Raw genomic sequence first — 20,324 nt, 5'->3', positions numbered from 1 at the left:
ATATATCCCATAGGATATATGATGTAGGCTATTTTAATAAAAATATTGTATCTGAAGGTAGTTATATCTCTATCTTGTAAAATTGACTTTCCATGTTTTTACATATTTACATGGATAAGTTTAAAAATAACGTAAGACTTCATTGGCGTTTGCATCCTTTTTTTGTATTGTCTAATATATCCATGCTAATTCTGGTTGGGGTATTGGCAATATAGTATTATTTTTCCTTCTTTCTATTTTTTGGATTCTTTAAAAACTAATCACGTATAAAATATTATACTTTATTACAATCTGTTGGGTACAAACTGTGCAAAATTTTATATTTGTTCACTGCTATCTGCCCTATCTCCATTGACATGTGCTCCTTTACAAGCATTATATTGAGTAGCGTTTTACTTAGTTCAAATGTACAAAAAAGCACAGAGTGAATCATCAGTACGTGAACACAACTATGTATCCTCCACTCAAGTTGCCTAAGGTTAGATTCCCCAGAAACAGAGATGGGCACAGGGATGTGAGTACCCATGGTTATGGGTGAAGTGCTCTTTGGGCAAATCTGTGAGCAAAAGGGTGAAGCTTGAGAGGGAGTTAAATAAGGACATACCCTCAAGAAAAGTTTAGGCATGGCTGCATCAATAGGAAAAGGCCCCTGGAACATCAACTGCAGGTGTTTTCCTCTTTGAAGCAGGGTAACTGGCCGTGAATAATGTGAAAAGCCTTCTTGGTAGGATGGCTCCTTTCATATAAAGGTAGGTTTCTGGAGAAGAGTTGAAGCTGGCAGCAATAGGAAGTCAATATTTCCAGCAACTGAGTAACGAGTGGACCAGGATCTGGGCAGGGCCCTACAATGTCCTCTCCAGAGGTAAATAAGTAGAATTATTTGAGGGAGCTGTATTGGGCTTCCTTATATTATGGTGATCTCAGGGTGTGGGACTACTTATGTTGCAGTTGCCTCCACTTAGGGGAGGTGGAAGCCTCACATTTCTTAAAGACTTGGTCCTTTATTGGCACAGTATCACTTTCAATACATTGTATTAATCAAATAATGTCACAAGGCCTGCCTTAAATCAAGGCAGGAATTATTGCAACTATTTTAGATACTGTCAGAAATATTAAGTACAGTGTTTATTGCAAATGTTTTGTAGATGACCTTTTATTTCCAGGTGAAAAAGCAAGCACTGATTTGGGTCAAAGAGACCTAGCCCAACCCAAGGTAATATTATCTTCCCTTCCTAATTGTGAATCTTAGCCAACCCCCATGGATTGAATCAAAGGCCTCCGTCCTTCTTAGGGCTGGGTAGGATAGTGAGCTAAACACCTGTATTCAATGTAGGGATAGAAATTCGATTCTGATTCCTTGCCAAGATTCCCCAGCATACTCATACAGATGCATGTGGCGTTTAGTCCCTTCTCTCCTTAAGGAAGCTCATGTTAGGGTAGGGAAGGGTAGAGGGATCAGGAAATGTACAAGTAAGTGAACTCTTTCAGATTCGAATGTCATGGAGGCTGCACGTAGCTTGAACAAATGAAATTCATTCATCCCACCAGAAACTCTGTATCAGGTAGAAATATAATCATTACTGAACTCATCTATTTCAGCTTTGTGGACCCTTTTATTCAATAGTAACACCCACTTTGTTCTCTGGTTGGCTCCTGTATACCCGTTAGCTAACTCAGGCTCAGCTCATACAGAAGGAGGCATTTTTTAATGACCACAATTAAAGAAATACACTTTAATTGGGGTTTTTGCTGCCCATTTTTCATACATCTCTTATCTTTTTCCCAGTTTTATTATGAGGATGAGAGGAGTTTTCCAAAGCAGTAGAGACGACTACAAATATTTATACAGATATCTTGACTCAATTTCTCCTTCTCCAGTAGGTAACCTCATCAATATTGTAATTCTAATCTAGGTCAGTAAGAGCCAGCTATTAGTGTCTCATCTTCCTGTGGGAGTTTGTCTGTCTCATGGAAATCTCCCTGAGAAGGTCAATGTTCCTTCACATCTCAGTGCTTTTTGTTTGTTTGTTTGTTTTTTGTTTTTTTGAGACGGAGTCAGAGTCTCCCTCTGTCGCCCAGGCTGCGCGATATCGGCTCATTGCAACCTCCACCTCCCAGGTTCAAGTGATTCTCCTGCCTCAGCCTCTCGAGTATCTGGGATTGCAGGCGCCCGCCACCACACCTGGCTAATTTTTGTATTTTTCGTAGAGACGGGGTTTCTCCATGTTGGCCAGGCTGGTCTTGAACCCCTGACCTCAGGTGATCTGCCCTCCTCAGCCTCCCAAAGTGCTGGGACTACAGGCGTGAGCCACCTCACCTGGCCATATCTCAGGTCTTTAATGAAATAAAAGTGTTTTTCTTGTTCTTAAAACCATCCACTATGAAATATGTTGGTTAGGTGTTATCTTTCAAATGTTGATTCAGAAATGGGGTCTCTTCTATCTTAATTCCTGTGGCTTAAACAACTGTAAATATTATTTCTACCAAGGTAACTGCTACCAAAGTTTGAATATGTTTTCCTTCCAAAACTCATGTTGAAATTTAATTGCCATTGTAACAATATTAAGAGGCAGGACCTTTAAGAGGTGATTAAGCCATAAGAACTTCACTATTAAGGGTGGGATTGGTGCCGTTATTAGAGTGAGTTCAGCCTTTCTTACTCTCTCTTGTCCTTCTGTCTTCTCTCATGGGGTGATTCAGCAGGAAGACCCTCATCATATGTCAGCTCCTTTATCTTCCACTTCTGAGGCCTGGGAGACAATAAATTTCTGTTCATTATAAATTATCCAGTCTCAGGTAATCTGTGAGACCAGCAAAAACAAACAAAGACAGTAACCTTGGAAGTCATGTCCATTTTAAGGATGATAAACACGGAGAATCACACATGGGAGATTTTGATGTGATGAGTCTGCAAGTAGCTGACATAACTTTTACCTTTATTTATTGGCCTAGACTCAGTCATTTTCCCAAACTATAATTGCAAAGGAGACTGGTAAACATAGTCTAGCTCTGTGCACAGGAAGAATAAGCAAATTTGGTTGATCACACATTGATAGTCAAAGTCTGGTAACAAATAGCATTTCACCCTTCCCAATCCCAGTGACAACACCTATGTCCTTTGTCCAATCAAAAGAATAGATTTTGAATGATGCAGGTTGTCTCTATTTTCAGATACAGAGCTTCTAAGTCTGGTGACCTAAATAATTGAAGAGTTAAATTATGTGCACTCCCCTACATTTATTCATATACACCCTATTAAATCAGGGACAGTGTATTTGAACTAAATTTCTTTTTTATTTCTTTTGTTCCATGACCTCTTGGTTTTTCTTTCAATTTAATGGCAGCTCCCTTGAGTCTATTAGAAATAATTCCATCAGGTGAGAAGAAAATATTCATGTCTGAGGGTGAATATTAATATCTTTATCACTTAAAGTGCCTTGTGTTTTATTTTATACCTCTGAACTATAGAGGCAATCAGGTTTTCCAACCTTTTAAATACCTAAATTATTATTTGTATTTACTTTCATTTCTTCATGTAAATAGGCTAATTCTTTCCTGAATTTTTTTTCATGATGAGAGGAAAAGCCAAAACACATTAGTACTCCAAATCTTTGAAGTCTTTTCACGTAGATGTAGGCTGAGTGATCTCATTTCTGTAGGTACTCATTTCTTCTGCCATTACATAACATTGTTCCCTATCTTTCCATCCACTGATATCCAGATGTCACTTGGTAAAAAGGGGCCTCTTAAAGAGAGATTAGATTTGATGGAAATTTCAACATATCTTCAGTCTTGGAAACTTCCTTGTTAAAATATGTCTTACCATCACCTTTTCTACATACCTGATTTATTATCATATCAATGATTACTGAAGGCATACAGAGGAGGCCACAACTCAGTGAAAGACCTGTCTTCTAATCCTAGAAGTCTGATCATTGTTTATAGTCAGTTTCCCTCAGATAGCTGAGAGAGAAGTCAAAACCTCTCTGCTTGGAGTCCTGCAGGTCAGAATGTGTTGGAATACCTTTCTGTTACTGATATCCAGTGTACTGAAAAGACAGATTGGGCAGAGACTTCCCAGAGGTAACCCATCACATGTATTAGCATCCTATTTTAATTATTTTTTATTATCCAGTTTGGTCACCATCATCAACAGAAACAGTCCAGTAATCTGGACATTTTCCTTTGTCTTAGAGAAAACATTTTTCAACTTCTGGTGGTATTACTCCAAGATTGCACTCTTAAACATGGTAATTAAAAAATAAATACATATAATCTATGTATGATGACAGTAATTAAAATTTGATCGATTATTTCATTTTTTGGTGTTGCCTAGTCCAGCCTTAACTCCCAAGAAAAGTTAACCGATGCATGTTGTTATGACTCCATGAAGGTTATTTCAAGTTTTCGGTTGGATTTAATATGGTGACCAACTTCCAGCCCTGCTTACTTAAGTGCTTTCTCTTATTTCATGAAGTTAGTTATTAACGCAGAGAAAACATCACTGAGTACTGAATATGGTGCATTTATAGACCTTGCCAACTTGCTTGGCAACAGCCACCATGCCTGGAATAATTAGGACCATCAACCTCTGTACCATTGCCCATAAATCTCATCAACCTTTGCATAAATTCCACTTCAGTACCCTTCTTTGTTATTCTTACATTCTTATGACTATGACAATCACTTCATTTATTCATTCTACATTATGCCTACATTCTAGCTTACTAGCCAAGACGTATTCTTCCTGTTGAGCAAAAAATGGCCATCTACTATTTTACTAATGAAATGCATTTCTTTTTAGCCATTGAAATATTATAATAAATATAAATATATTAATGAATACAGATATTTTACAAGGCACATTTCCAACCTGCAAAGATGGAGCTAAAGGTGCAGCTATAAAAATACCTCAATACATTCTTACAATTTTATAAGATTAATATTTCTCCTGATAAGTCTTAACAATTAACATTATGTTGAAAGAGATGCAGTATAAACGTCCCACTGAAAACATTGAATGTTGTTCATGTGTAAATGTGTTTGATTTTACTCTTGAAAACCAATTACAAATACGTAGACATACATATATAAAGAGCCAGAACTTACAATAGCTTAATTCCATAATACATAATAAGATACAACTAAGACTAATAATTTTGTTCATAAATGTTTCTCATATTTATGGCTGCCTTTTTTATTATATGACAAGCAAACTAGCCTCCCCCTGCATTATATCGAAAAATAAAACAACTCTGCAAAGAAAACAAAGCAAAAATTTCCCATAATTGGGAACAATTATTCTTTAAATTACTCTATAAAAGTAAATAAATGTTACATACCTGCTAAACTGATATTTACAAATAACTTTGAATTGCAAACCTAAAAATATCATGACACAAAAATTTCTATGTATATTTTTATTTGTTATTTAATGAATGGTAAAATTATTTTATTATTTTTTATTCCATACATTCCTGATATAGCTATAGAAACATATACATTATACTCATAACCAACAAATCTTAATAAAATAATGTATTTGTATTTATATTATAGTTTCCTGAATTTAAAAAAAAGCAGGGGATTAATAAGCCGCTTTCTTAAATCCCAAATATCCGTTTTCCACAGATTGACTCAACAGGAGCATGATATAGCATATATTTTATTTTCTTCTGTCATTGGATAGGCAAGAAAATTACTGTGAAATGACAGTAGCTTTCCTGTCTTCTTCTCACATAGGCCAGAGCTCATCTGCAGGTCTCTGAACTCACTGGGCACTCCCGGTACAGAGCATAGAGAAATGCCTCTGGCCCCAATAGAGAGTTCGACCCTGGCAAAATCCCTGCCTCAGCCAACTGAGCTTGCAGACCTGTGGGTTACTGGGCACAGATTGCCTGTCTTGAACTGCATTATCCCCTACACTCCTTCTGCTTAATGTCTTCTGGAAGTCGTGATCCTTTGGGTCATGCCTGACATAAGACCTTAAATCCTGTAACTGAAATATGCAGTGAAATCTTCTGGGGATATATAGCTGAAAGCAAAATAAGTAACATTTAAAATAACCAGAAAATAATATTGACCTTCTTTTTTGATTGACACAAGATTGTCATGACGAGTAAAATATGTATTTGACTTCAGAAATAGTATATCTTTCTTATTTATATAGTTTGATAATTTTGATCATTAAGTATATCTCTGTTCCTTTCTATATAACACTCTAGAGTCATTTTTTTTTAATGTACAATCAAGAGGGAAAGCTTTACAATCCAAGTAGCAATAGTAGGCATCGTCTTAACATCTTTAGTCAGGTTTGGTTACATTTATTGTCCAAAAGAATAGGATGCAATGTGTAATTAGTGACAAGGAAATGTGGCAACTTTGTATTACGGCATTCTTCTCCCAGGCATTTAATAGTTGTTAAAAGTCTCCAAGGCGATTGGTCTCCAATGTAATTAGTTCTTAAGTTTAAGAAAAATAAACTTCATAATTTACGTCTCAAAACTGTAATTTAGAATAAGAATGATGTTAACGAATTATGCACATAATTGGAATAAGTTTGATTTTGTAGCGAGGCATGTGGAAAGAAGAATCTAGACAATCACTGGAGGGAAAACAACATTTTTGGAGAGAAATAGGTAGACAGCATTTGAAAAAGCACACGTCTAAACAACAGTGAATTGAAATCATGCTGTGTATTTTTATAATCTAGTTTTATATTGAGTATTAAAAGTAATACAGAAAGTTACTCTGACACATAATTTTATTGTTTCTTATGGAAGATAAGAATCCTGTTTATCAAGGAATACCTCAAGTAATACCAATCACTATCCAAAATGAACGGCAAAATCACAATCTAAATTCAGGGCTATGGACAAAACTCAATACCTCAGTATTTAAAACAATTTTACTCCCAATTTGTCCAGCAAGTGCTAGAAAACAATAAAAATAACAGAATTGTTCTCCTTATGAAATCCCTGAAGACATTAGATTCATAAATCAATTATTTCCTATGCACCAGAACATTTTGTTTCTGCCACTGGAGACACTAATGTGGTGCGAAAGGGAACTGAATTATTAAATTACAAGTGCAAATTAATAATAACCTGCCTGTTAGTCTGTTTTCAGTGTTTCTTCTCCCATCTCTTTTCTTAGCCCATGTACTTTTTTTTGATGCCTGCTATTTTTTACCTGTGTTTTGGGCATTGTGATTTGGTGCTCTGTATGATGTTTCTGTTTTTCAGAGATTATTTATTTTTGCACTGGGTTGTCTATTATGTAGTGACAGATCCCTCTAATCCAAGCAAAGATTGAGCAGATCTGTGGGGGCTAATTTATGTTTAGTTCCCCTTTACTTCTAGTATATATCCCTTGTTATTCCTAAATAATTACCCTGGAGTTTGTACGGGTCCTGAATTCCAAATTTGTCCCTTTATTCCTTGGAGCCAGCCAAAAGCCTCAGGTGAAAAATGATATTAAATACTGATCTTGTGTCCCTGTATGCCTCTCCCCTCTCAGACTTTGGTCTTTCAAAACTTTTGTCACTTGCAGCCTTACCAATACTTTTAAATAGGTGTGTGTGTGTGTGTGTGTGTGTTCACGTGTGTGTTCATATGTGTGTGTTCATGCATATGTACAAGGATATGTGTATGTTCTATCCACCTTCTCTTCTTCTTCTCTTTGGGAAGTTTAGCTGAAATTAAAATAGTCTGCAATTTTGAGAAGACATTCCTTGTTAGGAAGTAAGTTGTAGTAGAGCAGTGTGCCTGGAATTGTGCATAAACCTAAGAGAACTGGCAGGCAATTAGTCACATAGCTATGACAAGTTCTATGCACATGCATAGAAATGCATCACTAGGCAATTTTGTCATGCGAACATTATAAAGTGTACTTACACAAACCTAAATTGTATGGCCTATTGCACACCGAAACTATACATTGTAGCCTATTGCTCCTATGCTTTCGGAAGCTCAATAAGGAATGATGTCAAGAAGGAGAGACACCTCTGCCAAAGCTGATGGTAGATCCAGAAAGATGACTGCCTAAAATTGACCACTAAATTTATAATATAAAGAAATAAATATTTCTGTGCTCCTATGCCACAAACTGGTACAGCATGTAACTGTACTAAATGCTGTAGGCAACTGTAACACAATGATAAATAATTGCGTATTTAAACATACCTAAGTGTAGAAAAGGTACAGTAAAATTATAGTATAAAAGATAAAGAATGGTATACCTGTATAAGACATTTACCATGAATGGAGCTTGCATGACTGGAGATTGCTCTGGGTGAGTCAATGAGAGAGAATTGAGTGAATGAGAAGGCCTAGGACGTGACACACACTATTGTAGATTTTATAAACACTGAATATTCAGGCTACACTAAATTTATTAAAAACTTTTTTCTTTCTTCAATAATATATTTACCTTAGCTTATTGTAACATCTTTATTCTATGAACTTTTATATTTTTTAACTTTTGGGCTTTTTGTAAGAATATTTAGCTTAAAACACATATACATTGTGCAGTTGTACAAGAATATTTATATTTTGATTTTATAAGATTTTTTTTCCGTTTTTAAAATTTTTTATATTTATTTTTAAAATTTTAAGCTTTCTTTTTGTCTGTTTGTTTGTTTTTTTAAAAACTATGACATAAACAGATTTGCCTAGAACTACACAGGGTCAGGAGAATCTGTATCACTGTCTTCCATTTGTACATCTTGTCCTGCTGGAAGGTCTTCTAGGTCAATAACACGCATGGAGCTGACATCTGCTATGACAACAATGCTTTCCCCTGGAATATCTCCTGAAGGACCTGCCTGAGGTTGTTTTACAGTTAACTTTTTTTCTTCTTTTTTTGTAGAGACGGAGTCTTGTTCTGTTGCCCAGGCTGGAGCACAGTGGCATCATCTCTGCTCACTGCAACCTCCACCTCCCAGGTTCAAGCAATTCTCCTGCCACAGCCTCCCAAGTAGCTGGGACTACAGGTGCACGCCGCCCTGCCTGGCTAATTTCTTTTGTATTTTAGTAGAGACGGGATTTCACTGTGTTGCCCAGGCTGGTCTCGAACTCCTGAGCCCAGGCAATTTGCCCGCCTCAGCCTCCCAAAGTGCTAGGATTACATGCATGAGCCACCAAGCCCTGCCTTTTTTTTTTTTTTTTTTTGTATGTGTGTAAGTAGAAGGAACACACTCTAAAATAATGATAAAAAGTATAACAAAGTAAATACATAAACCAGCAACATTGTCATTTATTATCATTTTCAAGTATTATTTACTGTACATAATTGTATGTGCTACACTTTTATATGACTGGAAGTGTAGTAGGTTTGTTTACATCAGCATTACCACGAGCCCATGAGTAATGAGTGCCACAACATTATGATGTCACTAGGCAATAGGAATTTTTCAGCTTCCTTAGACTTTGTGGGACCACTCCCATTTTATACACAGTCTGTTGTTGACTGAAACATAGCTGTGCATCACACGGCTGTATATTTTACCTGTACTTTCCTCTACATTGTTTGCTTACCCAAGCCACGCTATTTTTTCATTTCATTATAGATGTGAGCAGAGACCATATTCTCCTTGTCATAGAGAATGGGGCATTATACACACACACACACACACACACACACACACACACACATATATTTCAGAGATAATGTATGTGAGAGAGAAAATATACCATTTTCTCATCCATCTTGTGATTTCACAAAATTACTTTGTGCAAGATTACATTAAATTGGGGGACAACCCTATTAAGTGTAAAATTAAAATACATTTCTATTTTATGTCTGTGACTAGGTAAACATTTATGAAGATTTTAAGTTAAAGTTTGTCGTTGGACCTCTTGTTTTTCTACTGTTAAAGATTAGGACTCTGGACCGGGCACTGTGTCTCATGCCTGTAATCCCAGCAGTTTTTGAGAGGCTGAGGCGGGCGGATCACAAGGTCAGGAGATCGAGACCATCCTAGCTAACACGGCGAAACCCCGTCTCTACTAAAAATACAAAAAATTAGCCGGGCGTGGTGGTGGGCGCCTGTAGTCCCAGCTACTCGGGAGGCTGAGGCAGAAGAATGGTGTGAACCCAGGAGAAGGAGCTTGCAGTGCGCCGAGATCGCGCGCCGCTGCACTCCAGACTGGGCGACAGAGCCAGACTCCATCTCAACAACAACAACAAAAAGATTAGGAGTGGTTAATTGGTCATAAATGAGCATTGATTTACAAAAGGAAATAAACGGAGTAAGAAAGTAGACAGTGTGATATTAGAAACAGCTTTGGCAGTGGGAGCAACAGCTGCAGTGAAGATTATTGGGTAGTACACAACACAGGCAGCCTAAATTCCTAAGAGAGTTCTCACAACAGATTGTCTTTTGTTTCTGGAAGTGCCTGGAAATGAGCTGAGGGCAGGAGAAGAGAGAGGTACACTATCCAGACACACAGGAGTGATGTTAGGTCAGAATCCCCGGCTGTTTGTATTGCACTCTTCCAGAAAATAAAAACCTCACGGGTGTGAGCATACCAGGACACCCTGTCTGCTAAGAGTAATAACTACTACTTCTTACCCCAGGGTCTCCACAGTTGACCGTCCTGGAGGAGAAGAGGTTAATTGCTCTAAGAGATGTGGCTGACCCTATCCTACAGGCTTGTCTGAAAACCTTTCCGGTGTATTGAGGACCTTATAAATCCCAAAGTATCCTTGGAACTTCTTTTACAGTTTCCCAAATTGAGCAAGTTTGGATTTCTAAGAGAATTGACATGCAATTTCAAATGGATGAATTTATCAGGAAAATGCAAAGATAAAGGAGGAAAGCTACCTGCATAGTATATATTTATATATACTGCATGTTAGTATAATCTGTGAATATTTCCCTATGTGACCCAATACTTATCATAAAATTAGAGAAGCAAATGAACAAATTAATGATTGTATTAGTGCTAAAATTTATAATCTTTCTATTTTGTCATTTAAACAATAAAACAGCTCATTCTGATTTATCAATAATAAGTACCTGTGTGTATAGTTTATTATTACCAGTGGAGAGCTGGCCTATAATAAAATTATAACAATTTATAAAGCTATAGTTAACTATGTAGAAAAGAATGGTTTAAGCTCAATAAAAATCCAATTTAATTACTGCCTCAGCACTGTAATAGTAAGCAACAAATGCACTCTAGTGAGTGCATATAGCGATTTAAAAAGCTATTCAATCTATATAAAACCAGGTTTTTCATTTGTCTTCTTTTAAATATTTACAAGTATTATTAAAACACATTAGAAACTTTGTTCTTAGAGCAATATCCTTGTATGGCTCTTCAGTCATATTCATCCATACCTTATAGAATCAACAATTCTATTTTTCCTAAATCATTTCATAGGCAAAACAAACTGGCTTGTCTATTCAAATAAAACAAGGATAAACAAGAAAGGGAGAAGGGTAGAAGGAATATATTGCAACTGATATAGAAGTGAGCTTAAGTTTTGAGCCTGGACTCTCTTTAAATTCATGGTCATTGTATTAGTTTGTTTTCACACTGCCGATAAAGACATACCCGAGACTAAGTAATTTATAAAGAAAAAGAGGTTTAATGCACTCACAGTTCCATGTGACTGGGAAGCCTCACAATCATAGTGGAGGCCAAAAGCATGTCTTACATGGTGGCAGGCAAGAGAGAATGAGAGCCAAGAGAAAAGGGAAACTCTTTATAAAACCATCAGATCTCGTGAGACTTATTCACTACCATGAAAACAGTATGGGGGGAACCCATAATTCAATTATCTCCCACTGGGTCCCTCCCACAACACTTGGGAATCATGCGAGCTACAATTCAAGATGAAATTTAGGTGGGGACACAGCCAAACCCTATCAGTCACTAACCTCAAGAGTACCCTTCATTCTACTTAGCAAATGTGCCTCTTTTTTTTACGTTCCCATATTCTTTGGAAATTTCATACTTTGACTTTTTCATAAACCTTCAGCATCTTTCCCCAACATCCTCACATTTAACTTTCTATCATTTCCTCTTCTCCATGTAAATTGAAGTTCTTAGAAAATAGATTTCATAAACTCTCATGATCACAACTCTTGACTCCACATTTCCCGGCACTTGCATCTACGTATTCTACCTGCCTGCCTAAAATTTCTTATAGGCCTATGCTTTCCAATACAATAGCTGCTGTCCACATGCGGCTGTGGAACATAGGAAGTGAATGAGGCTAGTTCAAAGTGAGATGTGCTGTCAGGTAAAAAACACATTAGATTCACAGAGAGTATAAAATTAAATGTAAAATATCTCATTCAATTTGTTATATTAAGAAGCTATCCTTCAAAAATGAAGCAGAAATAAAATCTTTCCCACACAAATAGAAACCGAGGTAATTCATCACCACTAGATCAGCCCTACAAGATATGCTTAAGGGAGTCCTACATCTGGCAGCAAAAGGACAATATCTATCTTCATAAAACACAGAAAAATAGAAAACTCACTAGCACAGAAGAAACAAAAGAATAACATTTTAGATATATTGGGTTAAATCACATATTAGAGTGAATTCCACATGCTTCTTTTACCTTTTTTTTTAGTGCAGCTGTTAGAAAATTTAAAATGACCTACGCTGTTCATATTATAGTTCTATTAGGCAACATTTCTGTTAGAACTCTTCAAACTTCAATCTTAAGCCAATCTCTCCAATTTTGTAGATTTTTTAAAAGCCGACTTTAGTTAGGAACATTGTTCTAGCACATTTCCTATCTCCTACATTGCCAGTTTATTTTCTCTCCCACATCTTTTCCGATTGTATGTAGATATGTTATTCTCCAGTTTTTAAAAAGACATTCACATAATTCTTCTTTCCAATGAGAATCCCATTTCTCCAGTTTCCTTTTTAGTAAAACTTTTCAAGAGTGTCCCAAATTCTTAGTGTTTGCATTCTCCTTTTCTCATTCTTTCTTAAGCTTACTTTTATTTGGCTTTTGCCCTTTCCTGGTCGTTCTCTGCTTCTCAACAACAAAAAACTTCGATGACAACAAGCTGTTTTTCTTATGGTCACTATTGGCTCTCATATGGTATAAATTTAGTGGTCAATTTTAGGCAGTCATCTTTCTGGACCTACCATCAGCTTTGGCAGAGGTATCTCTCCTTGACATCATTCCTTATTGAGCTTCCAAAACACCACATACTCTTGGCTTCCCTTCAGTGTTCTGCTGTTACTCCTTCTCGGTCTCTGTTTCTGGAATATTCTTTTCCCCCTGAGCACTTATGTTTTACATATTCTCTTTTAGTCTTTTCTTTATGCATATTTCTTGGTGATCTCATAAAACCCCAAGAATTCTCAACTTTTATCTTCTGCCAGACCTCTGCAAGAACTCCAGACTAATACATACAAATGCCTGTTAGATATCTCTTTTTATGTTTCTAATTAGCCAATCAAACGTACACTTCTAAAACTGATATTCTGATCTCCCTTACTCCAAAACTGCTCCAGTGGCAGTTACTTCATCATCTCAGCTGATAAAATCTCTTTTCCTATTGCTGAGACTGAAAATCTCTGTGGAGTCAATTTTAAGCCTCTGGGTCTCCTCTTACCGATCGTATTCTATTGGGCACCAAAACTTGTCTTTCATTTCGAAACACAATACAAATTCCAGCCATTTCCCACCACCACCATTTCTACCACTGGGAATGTACCTCGCTGGCCCCAATTCTTGCATAGCTCTTTAACTGTGCTCTCTGGTTCTACACTTGCTCACCTTATTGTGTTCGTATCATAGAAAGTGGAGTGACCCTTTTAGGACACAAATTAGATCATGTCGAACTTCTCCTTAAAGCTCTGCAATGGTTCTCCATCACACCAAAATAAAAGCCCAAAGTGCTTGCAGTGGTGTGGCTGTAAAACCCACATCATCTCTTTTCCTCCAACACTCTCCTGCTGTTTTCTTTTACACGTTTTTTACTAACCTTTCTTTGTTCTAAGTTGGCTGAAGCTACACTGGTTTCATTTTTGTTCTTGGATAAAAGAAAGTTCATGCTTTAAAAGTTGGCACTGGTCGTTTGCTCTCCCTGAAACGTTTCTCCTCTGGTTATGACATAAGAATAACATTGTTACCTACTACCAGTCTTTGTTCACGTGTCAACTTCCTGATAAGGCCCCTGAGACAATTAATCAGAATCCCCTTGCCATTCCCATGTCTTTGTCCCATGCCGTTGTAATAAACTATTCTTTAATTAAAATATGGAAAACTTGATCTTTCAAAATTCAAATATGTGCATTAAAACACTTAGATTAATCATTCGCCCACTCCCCACTTCTCTGATGAGTGACAAGATTTCCTCTTTGCTTGACTGCCAACTTTATCCCAGGAATCTAGAATAAATAATGAATATTTTCAGTCATAATGTTCATTTGAACTTCTCAGGGAAGAATCTGAGGTAAGAGAGAAAAGCAGAAAGAAAAATTGGGTATTTAATTAACAATGGCATGTGAAGAGAGAAAGAAGATTGATTACACTGTAGAAAGGCTTCTATTGGATTTTGTATATTTTTCTGTTGCCTGAAATGCCAGAAGCAAAATCTGTATCTCCTGGTGGATGCTGCACTAAATAATGAGGTGCAGACACTTGTGGACACAGAGACTCAGGCCAAAATCACAGAGGATTTTATTTCCTTGTTACTTAAAAAAAAAAAAAGAATGTTTTTGAACACACAGTATCCCTAATAGTACAGGCTATTGTTTTTTTCTTTAACTAATTATTATTATTACTATTATTATTATTGTTTGCAGACAGGGTCTAGCTCTGTTGCTCCGGCTGGAGAGCAATGGCACAGTCATAGCTCACTGCAGCCTCGGACTCCTGAGCTCTAGTGATTCTTCTATCTCAGCCTCCAGAATAACTGAGACTTACAGGTGTGCCCACTGTGCCTGGACTGGTGGTTTTTGTAGAGTCAATTTTATTCCCATTAGGTTAAAGAAGTCGCTAAAAGAAAATATTTTAAAAATACAAATGAGAAGAGACTGAGTCAGTCTCTTCTCATTTTGTCTGTGATTAGCAGAAGTAACCTTTGGAGTATTTTGTGTTTCCTTAGTGAAACACAATTATTTCACCTATAAATAACACTCATAACTTGCCTTTTTACCCTCTCTTTTTGTCCCATTGATTCTTCTGTTGCTCATATCATTGGTTTGTGGTTTATTTGTTTCTTTTGGTAATGTTTGATCTCTTTCCAAGTCTATAGTAAAAGTGAATTAAGTATCATTCAGAGCTTTTCTTGAATCAAGGACAAGGTAAGAGTAATTTCTTGTAACTCCATTAAATTAATTGGACCAGACATACTGGGATCTTTAGGGAACTATAATGTTTGATCAGATCAAAGACTGTATACCAAAGGCATGCTCTTAAAATTCTCTAAATCTAAACACGGTGAGCTGGCTTTCTGTGGTATTATTTACTATTTTAAAAAGTTGGCTATGTTAGTTCTTCCTATACTAGAATAATTTTTAAAAACCATAAAATGGTAGACCTAGCTTATTCTATATAATTTGATCATTTCTGCTGGTTATCTGTACTTTTTCAGATAAGGCTTCTACCATCTCCAATCTCATATGTACATTCTGCATATACTTAGTATTTTTTCTAATCATTTTATGGACCAATGTGGATATACAAAATAGGATTTCAGACATACACTGGCCATTGTACTTCTTTCTTTGATTGCTAAGTGGAATAGGGCTCTCTCAAAATAATTTACATTGCTGTGTTTATTCCAGGAATAGCTTCAGCAGTTTTGGTGTGGATTGCCTTTAAATCTGTATCACAATGCTGTTGCTACAGATAATCATAATTGAAATTAATTGTAGCCTGAAAACAATTTCTATTAAAATAATAGTCTACATCAGCAATTTCTTTGATGCATAAAACCAATAATAATTTATGTAATTTCATTTGTTTCATTCTAAATGGAAATTTTATTGTTAGGTTGAACAAGGGGATATATTTGCCTATATTATCACAGTTTTTTAGAATAAAATAAATGGTTCTAGAGACTTTCCCTAAATGATCAAAAATGTATCAAAAATTGATATTTATCATTTTGTGCTTTTATGATAATCATTCAACTATGAAGATGCAGCTATATTGTGACCAGCAGTGAAGAGTTTTTAAAAAGATAAGGTTAAAAATTTGTATACATAGGAAAGATTCATAGCAGTGTCTGCTTTTAAAGCTCTCAGGATGGCATCAAGTATCATTAACATCCCTGACAGTATTTCTTTATATATGTCATGGACAAGTATAGATTTTGATATGTAGTCACCTTCTGGATCAATATTTAATAAGAAATTAAATAGCTTTAATGATAGAAAACTACTCTGGACAGTTTCATCTTTTTGTAATGAAGTTTTTAAATTATAAAAGTAATTATTTATTGTAATTAGAAATTACAGTGCTAAGAAATTTAATTTTTGTTAATTTCATTACTCATATTTTTCACTTTTTTGTGACAATGCAGTGCACTGCAATTTGGCATTTTATGTCAGTATATATTATGGGAAGGTTTGCACATTCTTAAAACATTGAGATCTTATCTTTGGAAATTTTGAGTCCAGGTTTTGTCTTGTTTACTAAATCCTTTCTGATACTGAAATCACTAGGACATTTTTCTGTTTTTTTTTCTAACACTTTTAAGTTTATTCTCCTAAATTTCATCCTTTAATTAGTCTGGAGTATATTTTTGCACAATGCACAATATGGATTCTCTTAAATATATGCCATCTAATTTATATTTTCCAATAGTATATTGTAAACATTTTTAATTTTTAAAAAAATGAATGAATTTGCATGCCCTCAGGGTTCTATAATTAAGATTTTATCATATTGTTTTGTCAGACACTTTTAATTTATTGATCTTTCATCCATTAACACATTTCATTTTTGAATAAATTTCAATGTATATTGAAGATCTCAATACATTTCCCCTTGAATACTTTGCATATTATTAACTTGAGTCTGCAATATGATTATAGACTATAGCTTTTATGTAAAATTGCATACAATGAAATAAATAAATATTACATGTATTAAATGTATGTATTAATCCTAGTCCTGACTCAGAGCCACGTCTTTAGGTCTAGTTATGTTGCTTGTTTTATCTACTGAGAACAGGTTGTTTTCTTCTTGCCTTTTTGTGTATCCCATGTTTGGTTGAAAGCCAGACACTATTTGTAGAAGAATGCTAGGAACTGAGGTAAATGATAATTACACAGAGAAATGAGCACACATTTTCATCTGTCAGTCAGTCAGCGTGAGGAATTCTGTCTTGTCATGAGTCGAACTAGGTTTGGGTTGTTTTGTTTTTGTCATTTTCAGTGCTCCACAGACATCAAATTCCCAGTGTCTGTGTGTGCATGTGTGTGTGTGTTTTTTTTTTTTTTTTTGAGACAGAGTCTGGCTCTGTCGCCCAGGCTGGAGTGCAGTGGCACGATCTCGGCTCACTGCAAGCTCCACCTCCCAGGTTCACGCCATTCTCCTGCCTCAGCCTCCCGAGTAGCTGGGACCACAGGCGCCTGCCGCCACGCCCGGCTAATTTTTTGTATTTTTCGTAGAGACGGAGTTTCACCGTGTCAGCCAGGATGATCTCAATCTCCTGACCTTGTGATCTGCCCACCTTGGCCTCCCAAAGTGCTGGGATTACAGGCATGAGCCACCGCGCCCGGCCCCCAGTGTGGTTTTAATCAAAGATGGGCTGCTGTTGCTTTGGGCTTAGAGTGATGCTTAGATCTTTCTTCTGAGTTCCTGCTTTGTCCCTAATTTTCTTCCGTCCCTGGACACTTGGTGCAAAAGTAGGGATCTTATCTTTATTCTTGACTCTTCCCCAGCAGCAAGCTTCTCTTGCTTCTTTCTCTGAGTTAGGCTGCTGAGTGGTGGTGGTGGGGATCTAATTCTACTGTCTGGACCACTGGAACTCTGCACCTGGGATTTAAAACTAGGCTTTCTCAGCAACCCCCACTCCCCAGCAGCAAACCTTTGTTCTGCATTAGCTCAGAATGTGCTGGCAGATAATGGTTTTGTATCTTTTGCTGCCAGGCAAAGCACTTTTGTTTCTACTTTCCATCAGGATAAATGGATCTTATCTCAATGGTTATATTTGAAAATAAAGGTATGAATTTTACATTACTAAAGAGAATTAAAACTAAATTTAACAGAAATCATTGCAATATTTATATTTAAGTTTCTTGAGGACACACTTAAATATTACATTTGTAATTTGCCATGTTGACTTTTAATTTATAAGAACTATATTGCTGGATTAAAGATAGTTTGAAATGCTCTGCATCCTAATTCTAATAATTCCATATATATATATTTCTTTCTTCTGGATCAAATATTCTTGTACAAATTTTAATTTTTAAGTAGTTTTAAAAAATATTTGGAGTTATGACTTACCTTCCCACACAAAACTTTTAGGTGATTATGATGATACTAAATTTACCAGGTCTTCTACTTGTGCATTGCTTTTCTTTTTCTTTGGATAAGAAAAAATAATGCTCACTCTATCTTACTGGCTCATCTATCTAGAATATATGTACACAAACACACAGACACTTGCATTTTCTTTCAGAAACCAAATTCTAGAAATTTTTGAAACTATAATTTTCTTCTTCATGCAGTTTTTTTTTTTTTTTTTTTTTTTTGCCATAAACACGTTGATAAGTTGTGGACATTAGTAACAAATCAGGTATGTCATGGCATTATGAAGTTTAAAAGTATCTGTATGAAATAAACTCTGTACCTCATTGACTCACTTCAGCTATTTCCTCATTAATTAACTGAAAAGTTCTACCCAAATCATACAGTCATAAAGCCTCTCTTTTCATCTTTCACCATCATGCAATACTAAATTTCCTTCTCTACTACCAGAAATCCAGTGTTTACTAGTATTAAAGCTCAGACTCAGAAGCTAAGGTATTTTTCCAGCAATCCTTAGGGACCCTTTCTCAAGTATTCCAGATGCACATTACAAAAAGTAGGAAAGGTAGGAAAAGTCTTTCTAAAAAATTTTCCATTTGGAATCTTGAAGACAGAATATTTACTGCCCAGGCTTTAGTTTATTGTTTCATCATTCTTTTTTTGAATAACATTTCATACCTTATGCTTTTTCTTGTTTTATTTTTGTTATGTGTTCAGAATGGCAAACCTGAGGTCAGAAGCAGTCTATAGCTTGACAGAGGATGTTTTGGTCAGAAGCAGGCTCCAGTGTGACAGTTGGTGTCTCTGGTAGCTGAAAGACAAGATATGAATTAATACCTGACAAGGTTCGCAGGGAGTTGGGAAACCCTCCTCATGAAGAGCTTCTTGTTCTGCTTCAAGCAGCCACCACGTACATGGCCAATCTTGCGTGTGGACAAGGCTCTCAGGATTGTTAGTCACCATGTGCCCACTACATAACAGGAAGAGAGAGCTTGATTTTAAGCAGTGTTAGGATGCTAGACTAAAAGCCAGTCTGCTAGATTTCCATACGTGCACTTAGTCAAGTACCAGCCCTTTCTAGAAGACTGGCTGCTAAGATTACTGCCATATCCTTGTGGAACAGTCTCAGGCTAGGAACAGCAAGGATAAGTCCTCAGATGTTATGGGACCGTTTTCCTAATTCAATTGGCATGCCCTAAGGAATTCCATAACATAAAAACAACCTATCTCAGAGAAGTTCAAAGCTTTGAGAATTTGGACCCACCAACATTTAATGTTATTTTAAAAATTTTAACTATTAGAAGCAATAAAGTTTTCACATATGAGATCATCTAAAATCTCAGTAAAACCAGGCTGTTTCCTTACTCTTGAACACCTTACCCACTGTTCTAAGGTTTTAATTAGTAACAATATCATTGGTTATTCTAATGACATTTATAAATGGTTAAAATAAACTAATATCAGTCATGAATACTTAAAACAGAACAAAACAGACAACACTGTCAAGTTTTATAAAATATTCATTACCTGCAAAGTTGTTATTAATGCTACTAGTGTCAAACAAATACAATTTGGAGGAAAAAAGTAATACAAGTGACTTTATTACCAGAATCCTCACTGCTTCCTTAAAAAAGAAACATTATATTCTATGTTCAGGCTCTTGAAATAAATACACCAAAAGTCATAGATATATTGTTATTTTATGGATATTAATTTTAATGTAGATGATATTATAAATTTATTTCCTATTACACATAACTGATGAGTAACTTCATTGGTTATTTAAAAGACACGTTGTCTCATTTATTTACACAGCAGCTAGAGGTTTCATTAATTAAACTCCTAGCTTAAT

The 20,324-nt window shown here is 35.9% G+C and overlaps 1 long non-coding RNA gene across 1 annotated transcript in view; it reads right to left on the bottom strand.

Moving 5' to 3' along the window:
- Positions 1–16,855: 16,855 nt before the first annotated feature.
- LOC134732703 (uncharacterized) overlaps positions 16,856–20,324 on the bottom strand; it is a 154,286-nt gene continuing 150,817 nt past the window's right edge. Inside the window, exon 3 of the long non-coding RNA XR_010116125.1 lies at positions 16,856–19,283. This is a non-coding gene — a long non-coding RNA (uncharacterized lncRNA). The remainder of the gene's footprint in view (positions 19,284–20,324) is intronic.

Source organism: Symphalangus syndactylus, chromosome 16 (genome assembly GCF_028878055.3).
Source record: "Symphalangus syndactylus isolate Jambi chromosome 16, NHGRI_mSymSyn1-v2.1_pri, whole genome shotgun sequence".
NCBI classification, from domain to species: Eukaryota; Metazoa; Chordata; class Mammalia; order Primates; family Hylobatidae; genus Symphalangus; species Symphalangus syndactylus.
This window is presented reverse-complemented; position numbering and strand designations above follow the sequence as displayed.